This window comes from Desmodus rotundus, chromosome 4 (assembly GCF_022682495.2).
Source record: "Desmodus rotundus isolate HL8 chromosome 4, HLdesRot8A.1, whole genome shotgun sequence".
Classification (NCBI taxonomy): Eukaryota; Metazoa; Chordata; class Mammalia; order Chiroptera; family Phyllostomidae; genus Desmodus; species Desmodus rotundus.
In genome coordinates this window covers 109,259,611-109,280,143 of record NC_071390.1, presented here as the reverse complement: position 1 = coordinate 109,280,143, position 20,533 = coordinate 109,259,611, and the positions used below count along the sequence as shown (strand labels likewise).

Genomic DNA, 20,533 nt, shown 5'->3' with positions numbered 1-20,533 from the left:
GTCTTGCAAAGGATTTTCTTCTGTATTTTGGAGCTCAGAACTTATTTTTTGGGTCCCAAACAGTGAACCATGAAAAGCTGCAGGCTCTCCAGGCTGTGCCTGCAGTATCTCTTGAATGGAACAGCCCAGCCCATGCAGGCTCCCAGTTATGGGCCCCAGTTCCACAGGGGTTTGGGGAGGAGGGGAAGAGGTGGGTGAGTCAGGTGTCATGAGGTTTACATTCCCAGCATGCAGCCTTCAGACTTCCTTACTGATTTTATATTGATGTTTCCTTTGACTCTCTCTGTCCTGCCCAGGAATGTTTAAGCACAACCCACAAAACAATTTATAAGGAGTTTTTTTTCACATTTAAGAAATATTTTCATGTTGTATGTTTTCAATATTTACCTTACCAAATTCTGTATGGAGATGGTAATTCCCAGTTTTAGACATTTCTAGGAATTTAGGGAAAAAAAGCATTGGTCAAAGTGGAATGTGATTTAGAACTTACCGATGCTTAGGTTTATGTAGTGACTGCTCTGTGCCAGGCACTGGGTTAAGCATTTTGCAGTTACTGATACTTTAATTCTCACAAAAGCTCTGTGAAGTAGGCTTCATGAACCCCATTATACAGATGAGAAACAAAAACACAAAGATATTAAATAACTTGCCTGTCTTCACACAGCTAATAAGGAGCATGTTCTGCTCTGCTTTTTAACTTTCTAAAACTGATTTAGGAGATGTGGTCTGAGAAGTTTGAAGGCCTATCACTGTCATCAGCCTGTCCGGGGAGTCGGGTTTTGGAGGCCAGCTGGTCTGGCTGTGCCTGGTGAGCTTGGGATTATCCCCGCACTGGGCAGTCTGCTGCCCCTCACCCGCTCCTAGACAACCGCCACATGGCATCACTTTGCAGATACTGTTCTTCTGCTCTGCATGAAGCACAATGAATTGTTTTTAATTCACAGTCCCCTGTGTCCTCCTCCCTGTCCCCCAACAAAAGTGTGCATCCCTGCAGGGTCACATCGATCCTCGTCCACTTTATAAATTCTCAGAGTCTGGACACCGCCCAGCACAGAGCAGACTTGTTTGGTCCAGCTCAATGTGGCCAGGATACATTCCCCGTACAGGTTACCTAACACAGACGGGTGTTTTTGGTTTTGATTCGTTTTTAATTCTCAAACCACATTTTCCAAATCAGTTTGGGAAAGTTAAATGGCTGAGCAGAACATCAATTCAGTCATCATTTCTTTGTAGGTCCAAAGAAGTTGTAATCATCTCTTTGTAAGTCACACCGCTCACTTGGGTGAAATCAGACCCAGAGGTTCTGTAAAGCCCATTTTCTTTCTTTAAAGCACAGCAGGAACATGTTTTGATATCCAAATGATGGCCCTCCTGGTGGTGACACATTCTTCACAGAGATAAATGCAGTATATGGTTGGCTGGCAAGGGGTGAAGGTATCTAATAGATTTGTTCTTCACAGAATCCATTAGAGTGGTTAAAATGCTTATTTGAACCTTAAACCAAAATTGTCTCGTTGGTTACTGTGTTGGCACTGTGGAACGGGTTTTTGTATAAGATGACTCTGACCCTCCAGGAACTTCATCTAGGAGATAAGTCATGACCGCATTAAAATCCAAATACAAAATAGTATCAAGGGACGAGACTCAGATGGTTGGCTTGCCTCTGAGCCCAACCCTTATGACTACCTTTGTGCTGTGGGGCTAGTGTGTAACCTCTTTGAGTTTATTCATGGTTATAATAGAGATACAATAACACCTACCTCCTCAGTGTTGGGGGATTAAACTGACCTTCACATGTGGAGCAGCGTTGCTGATGACCCACATCCATTTCACCTGCAGCCGTGGTGGGCGGTTTCCACAGGTAAGAGCTTCCCCATATTATGGATTGAATTGTGTTACCTCAAAATTCCTCTGTTGGAGCCCTAGCCTCCCTGCCCCACTGTGACTGCATTTGGAGAAAGGGCCTCTAAAGAGGTAATAAGATTAAATGAAGTCATAGGGACGAAACCCTAAATAAAACTGGTGTCTTTATAAGAGGGAGAGACACTAAGGATGCATGTGCACAGAGGAAAGGCCATGGGAGGACTCGGAGAGAAGGTGGCTGTGTGCAAGCCAAGGAGAGAGACCTCAGGAGAAACCAGACCTGCAACACCTTGATCACAGACTTCCAGCCTCCAGAGCTGTGAGAAATTAAATGTCTGTTTCAGCCTCCCAGTCTGTGGCATTTTGTTACAGCAGCTCAAGCAGCGTCAGTCACTCCCTCGAGCACTTCTGTCTCTCTGCCTCTCCGAGGTGATTTTTGGCATCCAGGAGGTTGCTCAGTCTTCAACAGGCCAACCTAGAAATAGGGGGAGTTAGAGCCTCCAGGGAAACCCCTCAAACAACGGCAGATGTCCATGGATAAATGCCCCAGCCCCCCATCGTCTGAGGGAGCAATTCTGAGATGCCTTTCCTCAGAAGGCCCAGCAAGGTTGAGCCCCATGACCCACAGCACCAACCTGCTTGTTCATGCAAACTTCATCGGCTTCTCTCCTCCCCCGCCTGACCTTGGCCAGTGCCCTCACTCGTGCTTCCTGGGATCACTTTCCATATAAACACACTTCACACAGTCCCTGATTCAGGGTCTGCCACTGCAAGAACCCCAAACTCAGCCACTCGGTGAACACCGCCTTCCCTAATAAAAAAGCGAAAACAAGACTTAGCAACAGAAGACCTTTTACTGTGGAGCAAAAGGGTTGGTTTCTAAATGAACACCATGGGTGTTAAGTATTATGGAACTCAAGAGAAACAATCAATTTTGACTCTTGGGTGAGCTAATGGGATCATCTACATAAAGCTTTCGATTATCCAGCTGGAAGGGATCTTGACTCTCAGTTAACTGCAGACTGTGACGTCACACAGACGAGGGATTAAAGACTCAAAAATACAGACGTAGGCATCATTGGTACCAAAACCAGGATCCTCTGGCCAAAAGCTGGAGCAGCCTGTCTATTGTTATCCCCTCAAAATTATTAGGGTAAGTCACCCCACAACTGTTCTAAGCTTCCTGGAAGTTTACTTAGGAAACTTCTTATCCAGGAAGAAGAGCAGGTGTGTTGTCCTAAAACTCCCCTCTAGAGGCCCCTGGAGAGGGAATTTATGAGCTGCTGCATCTCTAGTTCCTTCCTTGACATTTATTGGCTTTTTGATGAATGTTGGAGCAATTTTTCTGTCAACAGCTTCTCATTAGGGGTTTGGTGATGTTCTCGCTGACCATTACTTTACTCACTATCATGCCCGGTCCCAGGGAGGAGAAGAGCTTCCGCTCAGGAGCCATCCATCTTTGCAGCAGCAAACAGCTCAGATAATCCCACTTAAATGCCCCTCCTGCGTTGACGGTCACTCACGGAGCATGCACGGAGAACACAGACGCACGGCCCAGCCTCTGGCCTCATGCCTCTCCCTTCCTTTAGGGACATATTTCAGGCTTGATTCTCTCTGTCCCTTTTTAAAACAAATTATGGAGAATGGGGTGAGATAATCACTAGGACTTATTTCTTAAAGACGACAGGTTCTCACCCTGAATGACAAGTGTGTCTGGAAAGCCTGGAACTAGCGGGTGTCGGAAGAAGGCGTCCACTTTTCTTAATGGACTGTGTTCTTTGCCCTGTGTTAGCACAGTTAGGTACCTGGAGATGTCTGGAGTTCCTGTCATTCATTAAGATCAGTGCCAGCCTTCATGTGCCCTCCTCCACCTTCCCAGCCATCACAGACACAGCGCAAACCTGGAATGGCACAGTTTTTAAAGGGTTTTTATTGTGAACAATTGCAAACATGGAGAAGTCGGGAGAGTGTGTGATAAACTACCATGTTCACATTACTCAGCTTTAACAATTATCAATGAATTTATCAATTATACTGGCCAACCTTGTATGATCTGCCCCCTTTCCTTCCCCTGGGATTTTGAAGTGAATCCCGGAGTCATCTCATTAGAACAAAAGACACTCCTATCACCCAGAAAATGCCAAGGGATGTAAGAGCTCTGTGTCAGAAACTGAGATAAAAGACCAAATGTTAGAACAAGAGATGTTCCAGGAGCTCTTATCACTGAAGAAATGACAAAGGTCTCAGGAGCCCTGCGCCAGGAATTGGGGGCAGAGGCCAGTATTTAGTTTCTCCGATCTCACACAACACACTTACATGCCTTTCCCACCCGGTTCCTGCTCCCACTCCTGCTTCATGGGGTCACTTTCCATCATAAACTAGCTGCATGCGAGCCTGGGGCTCAGGTTCTGCTTTCCAGGGCACACAGGCTAAGGTGGCAGCTCAGGGAGGGTCAAAGGAGTGCCAAAAATGACAGCAAAGGGAAGCCCCAGGGCGACCACTGGGCAGGGGGCTGGAGAGGACACAGCCGGACAGAAGGAGAAGGGAGGACTTACGGGGGATGTGCCCAAGAGTAGACTTACTTTGCATGCGATCAACCTTATGGGAAATTGTCCCAAGAGGCTAGAAGAAGGGAATGAAAACAGCACGTACTTTTTTAGGTTTTGTCAAAGGTCATCACTGCTGACAAAAGGGTGGTAGAAAAGGTGCAGTGATGTGTTCCTGGAGCGAATGGGCAACTTGTAGGAGGCAAATTTGAATCAGCACCTTTTAAAAATGGCCATACCCTGTACCCTCAGAGAAGAATCAGAAATTGAGAGCAAATTTTATTTAAAAAACTGTGAACCTGCGTGTTATTTATATTAGCATTGAAAAGAACCCCCAAAAGTAGAGTTACTTTGAGCCCAGCACAAGTGTGGTAATTCTAGAACATCTGCTGGGAGGAATACCGTGAAGCCACTAAAGGTGATATGATCAAAGCAAAGTGTCCAGAAAAAAGACAGCAATAGAAAATGGATGAGATCTGAATTAAATTAGTAGTTTGATTTACAGTATTGTACCACTGTTCATGTCTTACTCGTGGTGAATATGGTGGTGTGAGACGTTCACAGAGGTGGTGTGAGGGAGATAAGGGAGCTCTGTACTACCTTCGCAACTCTCTGCAAATATAGTATTGTTTCAAAATAAAAAGTTTTTAAAGTTATATGTATCTGTAGTAGGGTTCTCCAGAAAACAAGAACCAACAGGACAGCTGGTTGGTTGGTTGGATGGATGATTATCTTTAGAAAGAGCTTTATTATAAGAACTGGCTCACACAATTATGGAGGCTGCAGAGTCCCATGATCTGACACCTGCAGGCTAGGACCCAGGAGAGCTGGTGGTGTAGTTCAAAGGCTGAGAGCCAGAGACCTGAAGGTGTTAACTCCAGTCCAGGTGTGAACACCTGAGAACCAGAAGCATGGAGGGCAGAAGACCAATGTTCTAGCTCACACAGTCAGGCAGAGAATGGGTGAATCCTCCCTTCCTCCAGCTTTGTGTTCTTGTCTGGCCCTCAACAGATTGGGCAAGGCCCACCCACACTGGGGAGGGCCAACCCACGTCACTCAGTTCTCCGATTCAATGCTAATCTCTTCTGGAAACACACTCCCCAGAAATAATGTTTAACCAGCTATTCGAGCATCCTGTATCCACACAAGTGGACACATAAAATTAACCATCACAACATCAAAGTTCATATGTGTACAGCCCAGTCCTATTAAGATACTCTCAGAATGAACATAGTTTACCTCTGGGGACAGCAATGGGGCAGGGCGTCAGGGCTGGAGGGAGACTTACTTTTGCACTGAATACCCTTTTGTACTGTTTAATATTTTTAAATATATTTTATTGATCATGCTATTATCCCAGTTTTTTCCCTTTGTTCCCCTGTGCCTGGTACCCACATTCCCTCCGGCATTCCCCACCCCCTTAGTTCATGTCCATGAATTGTGCATGTAAGTTCATTGGCTTTTCCATTTCCTATACTCTTCTTAACCTCCCTCTGTCTATTTTGTACCTACCATTTATGCTCCTTAATCCCTGTACCTTTTCCCCCATTTTCTTCCTTCCCCCTCCCTGCTGATAACCCTCCATGTGATCTCCATTTTTATGATTCTGTTCCTGTTCTAGTTGTTTGCTTAGTTGGTTTTTTAGATTCAGTTGTTGATGGTTGTGAATTTACTGCCATTTAATGTTCATAGTTTTGATCTTCTTTTTCTTAAATAAGTCCCTTTAACATTTCTCCTTTAGTTTTACCTCATCTGAGAAGTACTTTATCTGTCCGCCCATTCTAAATAATAGCTTTGATGGATAGGGTGATCTACGTTGTAGGTCCTTGCTTTTCATCACTTTGAATACTTCTTGCCAGTCCCTTCTTGTCAGAAAAATTTCTTTTGAGAAAACAACTGATATCTATCTCTCCTGATTTTTATCCACCACACATGAATGTGGGGCCACCCATCCCACTGCCTCCTCTCTGCGCCTCTCTGCCCATCTCTGCATCAACACCCCTCCTACCATCTGGATGAATGTAGCTTCTTTAAATCCTTGGTTGTCAGACTTCCATACAAGTCAATAGTCTGACAGTTCTGGGTGATATTTGTTTTGTGGTCTAGGTGTAATTTTTTCTGTAGTTGTGCAAGGAGGCGAAGCATGTTTACCTATACCTCCATCTTGACTGGAAGTCTAATATTTTTCAACATGTGTAAATAGTACCAATTTCAAAAAATTAGAAGTTATGGGCACACAAGGTCTGCTCTGTGGGAGGCAGATGGTGAGAGGGCATTTTGTATGTATTCAGGATGTATTCAGGAAGTGACCTCCAATGAACAGCCATGGAAGAGAAGAGAAGAAGCAGGACTGGCCAGAGGCAAAGGTCCAGCCTTAGCCAACCCCCTGGGGAGGTCTAGAGCCAAAAGGGCCCACCAGAGCTCTTCCCCATTGGGCCAGACTGTCTGGGCCATCATACCTGCCTCTGCCAGTCCCTGGATGTGGGCTGTGCTGGGCATAAGGGCATAAGCCTGGTCTACGTGCCTCCCTGAAGCTGAGGCAATCCCTGAGGGGTGACAGCCAAAGGCAGCAGCTGGGGCACCAAGCACCCCCCCATCCCCCAGAAAGTGGATCTGGGCAACACATCCACATGTCCCTCAAAATAACAAAAAATGCTCATAATAACATGGAAAAACAATGACGATGTCTAGAAAGAAAAAAACAGGGCACAAATTTTTATCTACTATAGTATATAACAACTGGGCAAAACAAACAATAAAAACATTTTTTTAAAACATCTTTATATTCTCTAAAAAAGGACTGGAAGAAAGTGTTCCAAAATATAAAAAAGTCATTTTTTTTCCTTAGAAGTGGAACTGCACATCATTTTTCTTCCTTTCACATTTCTGTATTTTCCTCAAATTTTCTATAACTTTTAAGTAATCAAAAATTTCAAAACAACATCCTAGGATCTGCTTCTGTTGTTTCTATCATTAAGCTTTGATACTGTTTCATGACTTAATTCTGTGCTTGCAGAGAAGTATGAGGAACATTTACTTATTATCAAATAATGTCTAAAAATTTAGGGTACTACATAAGAAAAAAATTGATCCTATAAACCACTATAAACCCAGACCTTTTAGGCAAGTTCAAAGAAAAAAGTTGGTGGCTCAGTCACCTGCTGAATTCAAATGACCAAGGGTCAATTATTTCTCATTCTCAACACTTAAAGCAGCAGACATAACCTTCTCCAGCAGAGGGCGACAGTAGCTTAGATGACGATAGAAGTCTTGGCTACCTAACTTGGAGCTAAGTACCTGTGAGAGGAAAATTGCATTTGCTTTTCGGTCCTAAGAAAAAAGTAACTTATTTAGCAAGTTATAAAGTAAAGTTAGTTAGTTCATCTGAGACAGTGGAGAGGGAGAAGCTCATAAATATAGTTGTTTGCTTTGTATTTTTTCTTTAAATGACAGAGTCAGCTGACCTCACAGCAGCCTATAAACATTGCTTCCTTATTGTTTATTCCGTGGGGTGGTCATTAGAGGAAGGGCTCCTCAAGGTTTCTCAAGCTTGACACATAGTGTCCATAGGACACTTTGGTCCAGACAGTTCTTTGTTGTCAGGGCTGTCCTAAGCATTGCGGTATGTCGAGTGACATCCACATTCCCTACCTACTAGATGCCAGTAGCACCCTCCCACCCAGGTGTGACAACCAAAAGTGTCTCCAGACATTGACAAACATGCATTAGGGGGGAAGCATCCCCAGACGAACCAGTGCCTGAGACAATGAGTTAGTGTATTCGTCAAACACAGTGTAGGTGCTGCAAAGGAAGTAGAAAGGATGTTTTGATCCCACGCTGGGATGAAATATTAAAAGACAGCATTCATTGGGCACTTCCAGGTGTGGGGCTAAGAGCTTCCCAGGCAACTCAGGAGTTGCCATTGCTATACTCAGCAGAACTCAGCACCTTCAATTTCCCTCCAACAGATTCAACGCTCGGAAAGCTTTAAAGAGAAATGGAAATAGTACTAAAACTATCCTGAGGAGAGGAAGAGAAGCCTCTTCATTAGATTCTCCCTTTGACATTTCTGTTCTTGACCCCTAAAGGCCCTTTAGCAGGCCTCTGGGGAAGCAACTTTTTGTCTTAAGCTCCAGTTCACCCTGCACCTGGCACGAGACAACATGTTATTCTTCCAACACACCCCATCCTAAGATGCTTATTAAAGTCTCCCCCCAACCAAGCAAGGTTCTTGCTAACGGGGAATATTTCTCTTCATACTGTTACACCTTCACTCATCTCATTTCTGTAGATGAGGATGCCAAGTGACTCTCCCAAATCTCACAGCTGAGAAGGGATGGAAGCCAAACTCAGACCCCGGACACAGAATGAAGCGCTGTCAGGGCACAGCGCCAAGGGCTCATGACAATGTTTCCATGTTGATTTCTTTTAAAATAAGAATGCCATTCTAAAACACAATTTTAAATTTTTTAATAGAGGAAGGGGCCGATGAAGGCAAATGGCTCTAGAGCCCCCTAAGGTCATCCTGCAGCCCTGAGAGTGTTTGGTGAGGGCGCAGCTGACAGGCACCCACCTGACAGGGCCTGGTCGTGGCCCAACACAAGGCCAACCTCAACACCGGGGGCTGTAGAAGTACAGGTCCCATCTATTATGGGTTAGTGGTATCATTTTCATATATTCATTTAACCACTCAATAAACATTTCAAATGGCCTGCTATAAATGAAAAAATATTTTAAAATATTACAAACTTATTACAAACTTTTGATTTAAACAATACATTAATTCCAAGTTACAAAAATAGAGAGTATTTGTTTTATGCTACACTAAACCTGGAGTCACCACAATCTCATTAGCTCCTTTTCCAACACTGATTTGGGGGTGGGGGGCCCATGCTCCTTCACTCATTTTACTGCACCATCTCTGGGCCAGCTGGAGGTAAGGTGACGTCTCAGCCTGTTGGGGCTGCCATAACAAAATACCAAGGACTGGACAGCTTACCAAACAGACATTTATTTCTCACAGTTCTGGAGGCTGGAAGTCCAACATCAAGATGCTGGCATGGTGAGGCTCTGGTGAGGACTCTCCCCCTGGCTTACAGATGGCTGCCTTCTCACTGTGTCCTCACATGCAGAGAGAGAGCTCAGCACTGGTGTCTCCTCCTCTTCTTATAAGGGCACCAGCTCTCCTGGATCAGCACTCTGCCCTTATGCCCTCATTTAACCTCAATCTCCTCCTTAACGGCCCCTTCAACACAGTCACTTGTAGGGGTTGGGGCTTCGATATAGGAACTTCAGCGTGCCATGATTCCGTCCACAGCAGGTGAGCCGGTCAAACAATTTATGGCTGGTATATTTCTAGTACTTGATTGCCAGTCTGATCTGAACAATCAAGGAGGAAGGGCGTAGTGGTCTGAGCATTCTTTCCAAAGCCTCACCTCTTCTCTGATGTTTTGCTGCAATTAATGACGTCATACCCTGATGTTGATCTCTTTTCTCATTGCTGAAGTTGGTGAGTATTAGGCCTTGCTTCTATTTGGGGTGAGGTGGGATGTTTTGGGTTGGGTTTGCTCCCTTGGTTTGGAGCTGACTGGTTTGTTTGGGTTTTTTTCTTCTTTCCTACTCTGATGACAAGAAAGGGCAGGATTCCTGCCTAGGAACAGTGACAAATTAATTGCCAACAAAAGAAGTTCTATCAGAAGTGACTATTCCATTCAGCAGCTAGCATTTCTCAGTTGTCTTGTGTTTGCTGCTGAGCTGTACTTCTCCACATTTGAATCTAATTAAACAGTCCATTTTAACAAAGATGTGAATAAGGGAAATAAAGTTTTTTTCAACTTATTTAGTGGGGGCACAATATTATCCTGCTTGTTATATTTTGTTTGGTCTGATCTTACATTTAGAGTCCCTGAGCACATAGTCCCTCTTGCCTGAATGCCCCTCCTTTTGATTTTAGCATTGATGATTTCTTGCCAGGCAGAGCTCAGATGTTTAATCTGCAACAGCCCTTCCCTAGCCACTCAGTCTAGAGTCCACCAGTCACACCATCCATCATCTTATTCTAATTCTCTTCTCAGCACCTACAACTCTGATTTTCTTCCTTTTCCCTCTTTTTCTTTCCTCCCTCCTCCCTCTCTTCCCTGATTTCTCCCTCTAGAATATAAGCTTCCCAAGGGAGGGCAAAGACCTTGTCTGTCTTGTTCATCTCTGGAGTCCTCATTATAAGAGCACGCCTGACATAAACTAGGCACTCAACAATTATTCATAGCATGAACAAATGAAGAAATGAATGGAGCCCTGGTTGCTGTGGCTCAGTGGATTGAGTGCTGGCCTACAAACCGAAAGGTCACTGGTTTGATTCCCAGTCAGGGCACATGCCTGGGTTGTGGGCCAGGTCCCCCATTGGGGGCGTGCAAGAGGCAATCAATTAATGTTTCTCTCCCTCTCTCCCTACCTCCCCCTCTTTCTGAAAATAAATAAATAAAACCCTAAAAAAAAAAAAAGAAAAAGAAATGAGTGAAGGAGCTCTCTTCAAGGAGGCTTTTTATTATTGTTCAGCATTGAGAGCTCTTGCAGCTGCTCCAAGGTAGGAGGAAGGACTAAGTGCGGGGACTCCACCCAGAGGCATCCTGTTCTGTAACACCCACCCACCCACACAGGCCAGCACAAGTCCTGGGGATGGAGGACTGAAATATGCCACCCAAAATATGCCACTTGGGTATATGGAGTATTGTGAGCTATAGGCATTTGAGACACAGATAATGCAGGGAAAGGCTTTCTCTGAACTCCCCACATCTGCCCACAGACAGGTCCTTCACAAGGAGCTCAGCTGTTATAAATCCCTCACTGAACTGGTTCATCAGCCAGGGAAGAGGGACTCTCATCACAGGAGTCTGGATGTCAATACCACACCCAGACAGACTTTATCACAAACTATCATGCCTCCCATCTGTTCTTCTAAGGACACTCATCTTTTCTGAAAACCATTTCCTTTCACCTGGGAGGCCTAAGTCTCCTCTCACCTATTAGGATGGTATTTAGGACTAAATTCTAAGCCACCTCGGAGAGTTCCTCATCTTTTCCTGGGTGTCCCATATATACATGAGGTCTCTGTGTTAATAAACCTCTGTTTTTCTCTAGTTAATCTTTTATTACAGGGTCTCAGCCAAGAACTCAGAAGGATGGAGGGAAATTTATTTTTCCTCTGCTACAAGACCAACAGTGCAAGGAGCCAGGAGAGAAGGCGCAGAGGAAAACGAGATGCCAGACTGGAGGACAGCACATGCAGGCAGAGGTGTGAGCTGGTCTGCTTTCCCTGTGGTGACCTAGGTGTCCTCCCAGGATAGGAAAGGCCTGCTGCAAACTCCTAAGTGGCATAAGTCATGTTGGCACCAGGAGCAGCTGAGGGCCTCATCTGGCTGCTCTGGGAGATGGCAGGATTGCCCTAGTGTGTTGGGGTCTGAAGAAAGTGGAGGGTTGTGGGGCAGGGTGGGGAGCAGAGAATGTGAATGAACCAGTGAAAGGAGATGCCCTGATATTCAAAAGACTAGTGAATAAATTCATTTGTTTTCATAAACTTTTCATACCTCATATATTCTGGTATCGGGGGGCATGTGTAAATTTTTTATTCTTCAACAAATTTTAAATGGGCAGATAGAACAGAGAGCTGATTAACTTCAATAAGAATAATCTAATGATTAAGTATATAGTGTGCTAACACTATATAATGCTATACAACATGAAAGTAAAAACTTTTGTTTTTCTTAGAAAACTACAACTATGCAGTCACGCAGTACAATTTTGTAGAGGGGTGGCACTGCGGGAAATAATAAGAAATGTGCGTGAGGGTCCTTTTCATTCATTGGTTCCAAGCATGGGCTTAGGTCCCTGGCCTCCATCCTGTCCTCACTGTGGTAGCTCAGATATGATCACAGGTGACTGGCGAGTTTCCTCCTGGGATCCTCCATAATAGAAGCACCTGGAATATGTCACGCAGGATCTGCTGAAGCAGGATCTCTGGGTTTGAAGGAATGCAGGAATTTGCAATTTTAACAAGTTCCTCCAGTGAATCTTATGTGTTGTATCGACACTAAGGGAAAAAATATATCCTTTCATCTTTCTCTAGTATTTCCTTATGAAGTGACCAAGTAGAAAATTTTCCTGTATAGCACAGACAAGTTCACATTCAATAGCCCCCCTCCAATTTCGTATTTGTTTTGTCTAGTCCTAAAGTTGCTTTTAATAATAGAGTAGTAATCCTAGCCCACTGAGGATATTTGGTTGTTTTTTTAAATGATGTTTAGATTTCACAGCCAGCCTGTGTTTATATTTCCCTTGGTGTCCTCCCAGAGAATTTTAATGCTGATAAAAACACGTGTCTCCTTATCCCTTCCAATTTCTGAACAGGATGTCCTAGGATGTCCCCAACTTGAGACACCTGAGACTCAGAGTTGCAGAGACGCACAAAACCTTGGCTAGCCTTCAGGTGCAACAGAAAAGAATCTGACGGAAACCTCCAGGGGAAGACGACTTTCCCCAAGGACACTTTGAGGACGACAGAAAGCACAGAAGTCAACGTCAATAACAATGAAACGCCAGTTGCTCTTTCCAGATGTGTTGTCTCAGTGACTATTCATACAGGAGGGGGGTTGTATCAATGGCTGCTCATAGGAGAGGCAGGGCCCTACCTCCTGCTTAAGGTCCTGGAGGGGTAGGGGCTTGAAAAGAGGAGCTTGGCAGAAGTGAAATGCCTTGAAGATGAGATCTATAGATCTCTTACGAGTTGTATAGAACACCCAAAATAAAATACACATATAAAGCCTCATTACTAACCACAGTTGTTTACATTCTATTCAATTCCAGTGAGTTTTTGGCGTTTGTAAGAGGTTCTCAACCAACCAAGTGCACAGAGTAGCTGTCTACCCCAAAGGGAAAGCAATAGCAGGAGACAGCCTGGGGACCCAGCTCCAGTTCTGCCAGCGCCATCCTGCTTGCTCTGCCCAAACTTCACTAAAGCAGCTCCATTCTCATCTGTTTTACATTGGGTTTCCACATGTGGTTTCAATTGAAAAGAGTATCTTGCGCTTTTAGATTTTCCATTAAATGTTTGGTAACCATTGTGTATAACGCTCCCTACAGTACAGAACATTAGGCCAGGAAAGCGGAGATCGCCTGCACGTCCACATGCCACCGCCCCCACGCACCTCCGCCAGAGCTCGCCCACGCACCGCTCCCGCCGCCCTGCCGTTGGCGCTCGCACGGAGGCCCGAGCGCCACCGCTGCCCACCCCACGCCCTGTCACCCCGCTTCCGGGCCCCCACCCCCGCGCCCCGCGCCGCCTTCGGCGCCGGTTTGGGTGGGACCCGGGGCGCGGGTGCCCTGCCGGCGCAGGCCAAGCGCCGCTGGACGCGGTGCTGCGCGAGGCGCGGAGCTTCGGGACCACTGACCTGCGCCTGGTGGACGGGACGGAAGGGGAGTGCACGCCGCTGCACAGGGAGGGACGCGCCGCAACTGCGGGCGCCGGCCGGGAGCTGCCCTCGCGGAGGAAGGTGTCGGCTCCGGGAGGGAGGCACGAGCACGCGGAGACGGAAGGTAATGCTGTAATGCCGGTGACTGATCCTCGGCTTCAGCTGTAGGCACTTACCTTAGTCACACAAGTTTATTGTTATTAGTAATAATAGGCAACTTATTGTATCGATAAGGGTCTAGCGATTTCCGTGTACAAAGGGAGGGAAAGTTGGCAAGAGTAAACGCTGACCTTGTTTTGCTAGGTGGATCGGAAGAAACAAGACCCCCAGGTTTGTTGCTTCGTTAGGAGGGCTCATGGTTTTGATTTATTACAGGGAGAGGACGAGGCAAAATTTGCAGAGGCTCCAGCGGAGAAGTCCAGGAGTACCAGGCAGGGCTTCCAATGTCCCCTCTCAGAGGAGTCACATAGGGCACTTAGCCCCCCACCACGCAGTTCTGGGACAGGTGAGAGGCTGCCAGCAGAGAGACTCGGTGCCCTGAGATTTTGTCCGGGGCCTGTGCTGTGGGCATCCCCGACCCAGCACGCAGCCACGTTCCAGACCCCAGAAGGAAAGCCCGTGTTTAACACAAGCCACACTGTTTGTACAAACCGTTTAGGCACAGAGAGCCCCTCTTAACTAAAGGTGGTGGGAACTGCCGGAAATCTAAGTTCCCAGATGCCAGCCTGGCCAGCTCCTGGGCAGGCCTTCCTGAGGAGAGGGCCACTAACCTCCCTGCACCCTGGGTCTCATGTCTGGCCTGGCTCCTTTAAGAATGTTGGGGAAGGAGGAGGTTAAAACTGATATTTAAGTCATTTTATCTGTACATTTGACTTGTGTTATTCTCTGTAGAGTCAGAAGGTGATTAATTTTTCTAACAACTGGGTTTTCTTGCACATAGAATTAATTAGTCATGTGTGGAGCATCATGTGCCAGTTTCTGTTGTAGGGTCAGGAAATGCCCTGGAGCAAGGGAAGGAAACACTCAATGGGAAGCCCCAGTGTTGAGCTGAGGCAGGTTATTTCCTTTTCAAGAGAGAACCAGCTAGATCCCATTAAATACGTGATGCACACACCTCACTGAACTCACCAGAGTGAGCAGGGGCATTTTTTGCCTACTGACATTATTCAATAAACATTTTTTTAAAAAAGAAGAAAAAGAAAAAGAAACGCCTATTCTCAACACTGCACGCCCCTCTTAGAACTTATCTCATAAAATGCCCCCAGGTTTGGGACTGTAATCCCACTGGACGTTTGGGGCTGAAACTGACCTGTCCAATAAGCATTAATGCCCTGATGTTATGGCAAACTAACACCCTCATTTTTTTTTCAGAGCATAATGTCAAATAAATTAACATTCTCATCTCAATTGACTCACTTGGCAGGAAGAAACCTACATGCTGTGAGTGAAAGAAGATGGGAGAAGAGTTCGGGAGTCATGGGAAGAGGCAGACGGAAGGGACACTGCACAGTTCACTAAAATGTGAATACCAGCACCATCCAATGCCCACTTACTACAAATTCTGGATTATAATTTTCTGAAGTTGGGAATGAGAGTTGTTCCATACCCAGTCAGCTACAGGAATTCTTAGCATTTTTGTTCACATACGCCTTTGAGAATACGATGATAACAATAAACTCGGCCCAGGAGAAAGGTATCTATTACTTGTTGAGAGCTAGGCAAGAGGGCTAGGCAATTATAAGCATTGCTAAGCAGAAAACATCTTGAAGGTCACCAGAATAGATAAGGAAGAGAAACAACATTGTCAGCCAAAGTGAGCTGAAAACAGGAGACAGACAGATGGTTCTTATCGACAGGAGACAGGGTTTCAAAAGAAAATTTTGACATCTGGCTAATGTTCCTCCAGAGCCAAGGGCTATGCAGAGATAACAGCAACCTCTGCTTTTGTAGCTTGCTTGCTTGCTTCGCGCGCATAAAAGAGCTAGCCTGAAAGCGTTCAGCGAGACTCCCCTTTGCAGCCTTAACAGGCACCCTGGGAGTTCACCCCTGCGCAGGTAAAAATAAAGTACCATCCAAGTGCACTCCACACGTCTCCATTTGATTTTCTGCTCGCGTTCGGGATACAACATTACTCTCACACAAAATCCTGTTCTATAAGGAACCACTAGCTGCAATACTCAAGCTGGAACCCTACTAGTCACAGTACACATGCTGTGTCATCCCGGTCACCTGACTGCCATAAAATCGTCCTTACATCTAACCTAGTTTCATTCTGTAGCTTAAGCCTCTCTCCACTGTCTCTGTCCTGTTTGCTTAAGGAAAGATTATTGCAGGCCTGCTTGCATACGTTTTTCATACATGCTTGCAAAGGGTTATGAAATCTTATCACGATTATTCCTGAAGTCGAAACTTCTGATCTTTCCCTACAAAGTGTGGTATAGAGTGCTGGTTACTTTTCAATACCCATTTCTACCTTCTGTGTCAGTTACTCAGCTATATGATTACATTTTTTGAGCCTCTCTTGCAGCTAGGTTTGGCCACGTGACTAAGCTTTAAGCCAGTAATATGTAAGCACTGTGCTATGTGGATATTCTGAAAAATCTCCCTTTTCTTATCCCACCCTGCTCTCTGGAATGCAGATGCAGTAGCTGGAGGTCAATGGCCATCCTGGGCTGTGAGCTTGAAGTGTGATGGGCAACACTGTGTGTTGACCCTTCCATTAGAAATAAATTTCATGAGAATACGCACCTTGTTTATCTTGGTCAAAGCAATTTCCCCAGCACCTAAAAATGTGTATGGCATGTGTTAAAGGCTCAGTACTGAATGGGTACTGAATGAATAAAATGAGGAATAAATGAGTTTACTCCAGACTATGTAAAACACTGATCATAAAGTTTTCCAGGGAACTCAGCCATCAGTAGCAGATGTAAGGTCTTCATATCTATCACAAAATCAAACTCTTGCCTAATTCAGATCACATTACTCCTATTAGCTTCCCTTTGCTCTCCCAGACTTGGCACTGTTATAGAAGGAGAGGGTTTTTTCTTACTGCTCTCCAATGTTCTCTTCGAACAAAATATTCTTGTCTGTTTTCCTAATAATTCTTCCCGATTTTTTTTTTGCTTAGCAAGTCTAAAATTCATTAATATTCAAGGTTGTGCATTTCTGTTGTGTGTGTCTGTTGTTAAATGCGGGCACTACTTGGTAAATTAATCTTGGGCATTGTCTCAAGACTACAAGAATCATTCAAAATGCTATGCCTAGGACTTCAGACAATAATGTTATCATGGAATGCAGCTACTAGGTCCTAAGTATTTTAACTAGATGCTGTTTACTGAAACTGAACTTCATCGAATCCTTTCCCATTCCACTGTGGTCTCCCACACTTCAGTATATTGCTCATTCTTGTCACCAAACCTGACATATCTTTTAAACTAAACATTAATCATCCCTGCTTCTCTGATTTTGAGGTGACCTTTCTCTCCTGCTATCCTTTCAATAAAGGAGAACACTCCCTCTGGTCCTTTTCACACCCTATGTGATTAAAGGGTTTGTAAATGTTCACACCTTTTTGCAATTACATGTCATTTTCTTAATTTTTTTCTTTACTCTCCTCCAAAAATTGTTCTATATCTTTTAATTATTTGGGAGAAATGATTAGCCTTCTTTTCTACTTTTGTGACATACCTATTTATAGTAGAGCTATAAATAGGTATGGATTTTGCTTGAATTTCTTTTCAATCTATCCACCTTTGAGGAAAGATATTATTTGCTTTCTGTTAAGAATTTTGAGCTTTTCTGAAGTGTTGACTTCTCTACACATTATCCTCTCTTTCCCAGAGTAGCTTTCCAAATAGAAGACTTAAAATAGAGAAAAATAGAGGTCATCAGATGAGCTCTTCCTAAATCTCTCCTCCACCAGAAGTGTCTCAGTGGCCACACAGGTCCTTTCTCGCTTCCTGCTTTCCTGTCTCCCCGAAGCTAATCCATCCCTGCTCTGGAGTGCACCAGCTTCTGCCTGCTTGGGGGCCTCACTCTGTCATTCTCCCTTCTCCTCTAACTTCATCCTCTTTTTACTCCTCCATTACTTCTTACTCTTTAACATATAAATATGCTCCCTTTTTTTCATCTTAAAATAAAAAGCCCGAGCAGTCTATCTCCCTCTAACAATTACCACATCGCTCTTTCTCAGCCAAATGTTTGGGAAGAGAAGCCCTCCATTGCTGGCCTCACTTTCTCACGCCCTACTCACTCCTCACTCACTGCCTGCCATCCTGCTGGCACACACCTCCAGTCATTGAGCTGTCACAGCCAAGGCGTTTGCAGCTGTCCTGCCCTCCCCACAACATTGGACTGTGTATGGGGAGTGATGTGTGGAGTGCCCATTGGCCTGGCACTGGGGTAGGTGCTGCTGTATCAGAAATGAAAGGCAGGCAAATGTGATCCCTCATGGGGCTCAACGGGTCAGGCACTCCTGAAAATACTCAGGTTTATTTATTTCCACTGCTCACCTTTACAGGCTTCACTGAAATGCTACTTGAATCTCCCTATTCTCCAAGTCCCCTTTTTCTCTTCCTTAGTACACATATCTTCTCAAAGCAATCACTTCTATACCCATGGCTTCAATTACTATATATGCTCTAATGACAATATAATTTTAAATTTTTAAGTTTTATTTTACATAGGATACCTCATTCACTAAAACCATGGATTCCAAGTTGCTCCATGAAAGCAATTCCCCCAAAAGTGATATTCTTAGCATGTCAACTTTAAGAAATTTCCCTAATTACTTGATTTAATATATGCTATTTTCAAAACTATGTAAGATGGGATATCACAAAACGAACCCAGTCTTCCAGGCCCAGCTGCCACGTGGCATTCAGGAGGGCTCCAGTAATGCGATGTTCCCGAGGCAGTGACAACCCCACCCCGAGAGCCCTTTGGCCCTTCCTGTGGCACGGCTGGAGTCAGGGCCCCAAGGGACCAAGGGACCGCAGTGTATGGGCAGGAGGGACAGCCGTACGGGTAGCCTGCCCAGCCGCGGGTCGCAGCCGCTTTCCCCTGCTACCTTCCTTCCAGGGGCTTCGTGGCTGCATGCGGAGGCTTGGTTGCCAGTAGCAACCACACCCGAGCAGTTTACAGCCAGGACTGCTTCTGCTGCCACCAGTACAGCTGCCGCCTCCTACACCTGGGGTGGGGGTGGGTGGGGTGGGGTGCGGGGTGGGGGTGGCGCGGGGTGGTTGGATGGAGCATTTGCAGCTGTGGGGGTGACCCTCCTGGGTCTCTCTCGCCCTCCTGCCAGATACATGTCCTTCAGGATCCTCAGTCCGCTCAAAATCCAGGTCCCAGGGCTTGCCCCCTCCCCCCACCCGAAGGCAGACAGTAGGGAAGCTGGGAGGGAGCTGGGAGGGAGCTGGGAGGGCCCGCTGACTTGAGCCCCAGACAGAGAGGCGCCTTGCTTAGTCCCAACCCCACGCGCCAGCTTCTCCACCTTGAGCTGGAATTCTTTGTCCGTGGCCACTTTATTAGAAAGTTTTTCTTGACATCAGAAACAAGGATGGTGGTGAAGAAAGAAGTCAACACCAGATGCCCACTCCCTTTCTAGTAATATCGACGAAAACAAAAGCTTATTACGGCTGTGTCTGCTTCTGGGAACGGTGGCCTTCCCCTGGGTTAGAGCCACAGGTGAACACTACTATTTCCCGTCTTTGTCTGCCACGAATATTTTGCACGAAATTCACAATCTAACCACTCCTGTTAGCTCAAATGTTGTATCCGCACACTTGTCATCCCGAGGCGGACGGCTCATTGCATTTGACGAACCACATCGCCCGGTGGCAGTGTGGACTGGGTGGTGTGGTGCGTAAAGAAAGCGACTGACATTAATCCTTCCGGAGTGTTCTGCCTTTTCTATTTTCTGTGGTTGTAGGACACCGATTGATTTTTAATAGAACTTTTGTTAGTGTTTTAAACTTGTTTTTATTGAAGAAAAATTTCCAAAGTATCTAGCAGTCTTTTACTTAGTGAGTTCCTACTCGGGAAATATATGTACTGCTAAATTTCTTTGCTCTTAATAATTGTCCTGGCTTTAAATAGTTACTAAGTTAGTTGAGTGTTCTTTGACGATTCAATCGAAGTTTCATTTGTGCTGAAATTTCTAAGTTTAAAGCTCCTTGAGGTCAAGCATCTGTTTTGTTTATCTTTGCATGCACGGAGTCTTTTTTAACATAACTCAGCAAATATTTGTTGAACTTCCAGAGGATGCCAGAAGTTCAAGAACCCTTTTAGAAAAACAAAGCCTTCAGGATATAAAGCTTGGATATCTTGAATGAACTGAATGGAATGCTAAACATTTTCCAGGCTAGTGGCATTAATTAGATATCCTCATTCACTGTATTTTTACCTAATTATATTTCAAATGTTGTGGAATTGTACTAAAAATACCTGACGGATGTTTCCAGAATTCTAAGGAGAATGATAAATTCTAAGTAAGAAGTTGTAACTTTGCTATTTTCCCACCAATAGTGTCTGAACACTGGCAAATAGCCGGAAGTAAGGTGCGATTTTCGAGTTACTTGCATGCTTTCACAGAGCACAGGCGCGGTGGTAACTATCTTTACAGTTCACCAGGAACACTTACGGGCTAGTATCGGATATTGC

The 20,533-nt window shown here is 45.1% G+C and overlaps 1 long non-coding RNA gene across 1 annotated transcript; it reads right to left on the bottom strand.

The window, feature by feature from the left end:
* Positions 1 to 2: 2 nt before the first annotated feature.
* On the bottom strand, positions 3 to 3,478 carry LOC128780690 (uncharacterized). The gene is made up of 3 exons (XR_008426684.2): positions 3,269 to 3,478; positions 2,499 to 2,674; positions 3 to 2,338 (listed from the first exon to the last, which is right to left on the bottom strand). It is a non-coding gene; the product is annotated as an uncharacterized lncRNA (long non-coding RNA).
* Between the last annotated feature and the right edge of the window lie 17,055 nt (positions 3,479 to 20,533).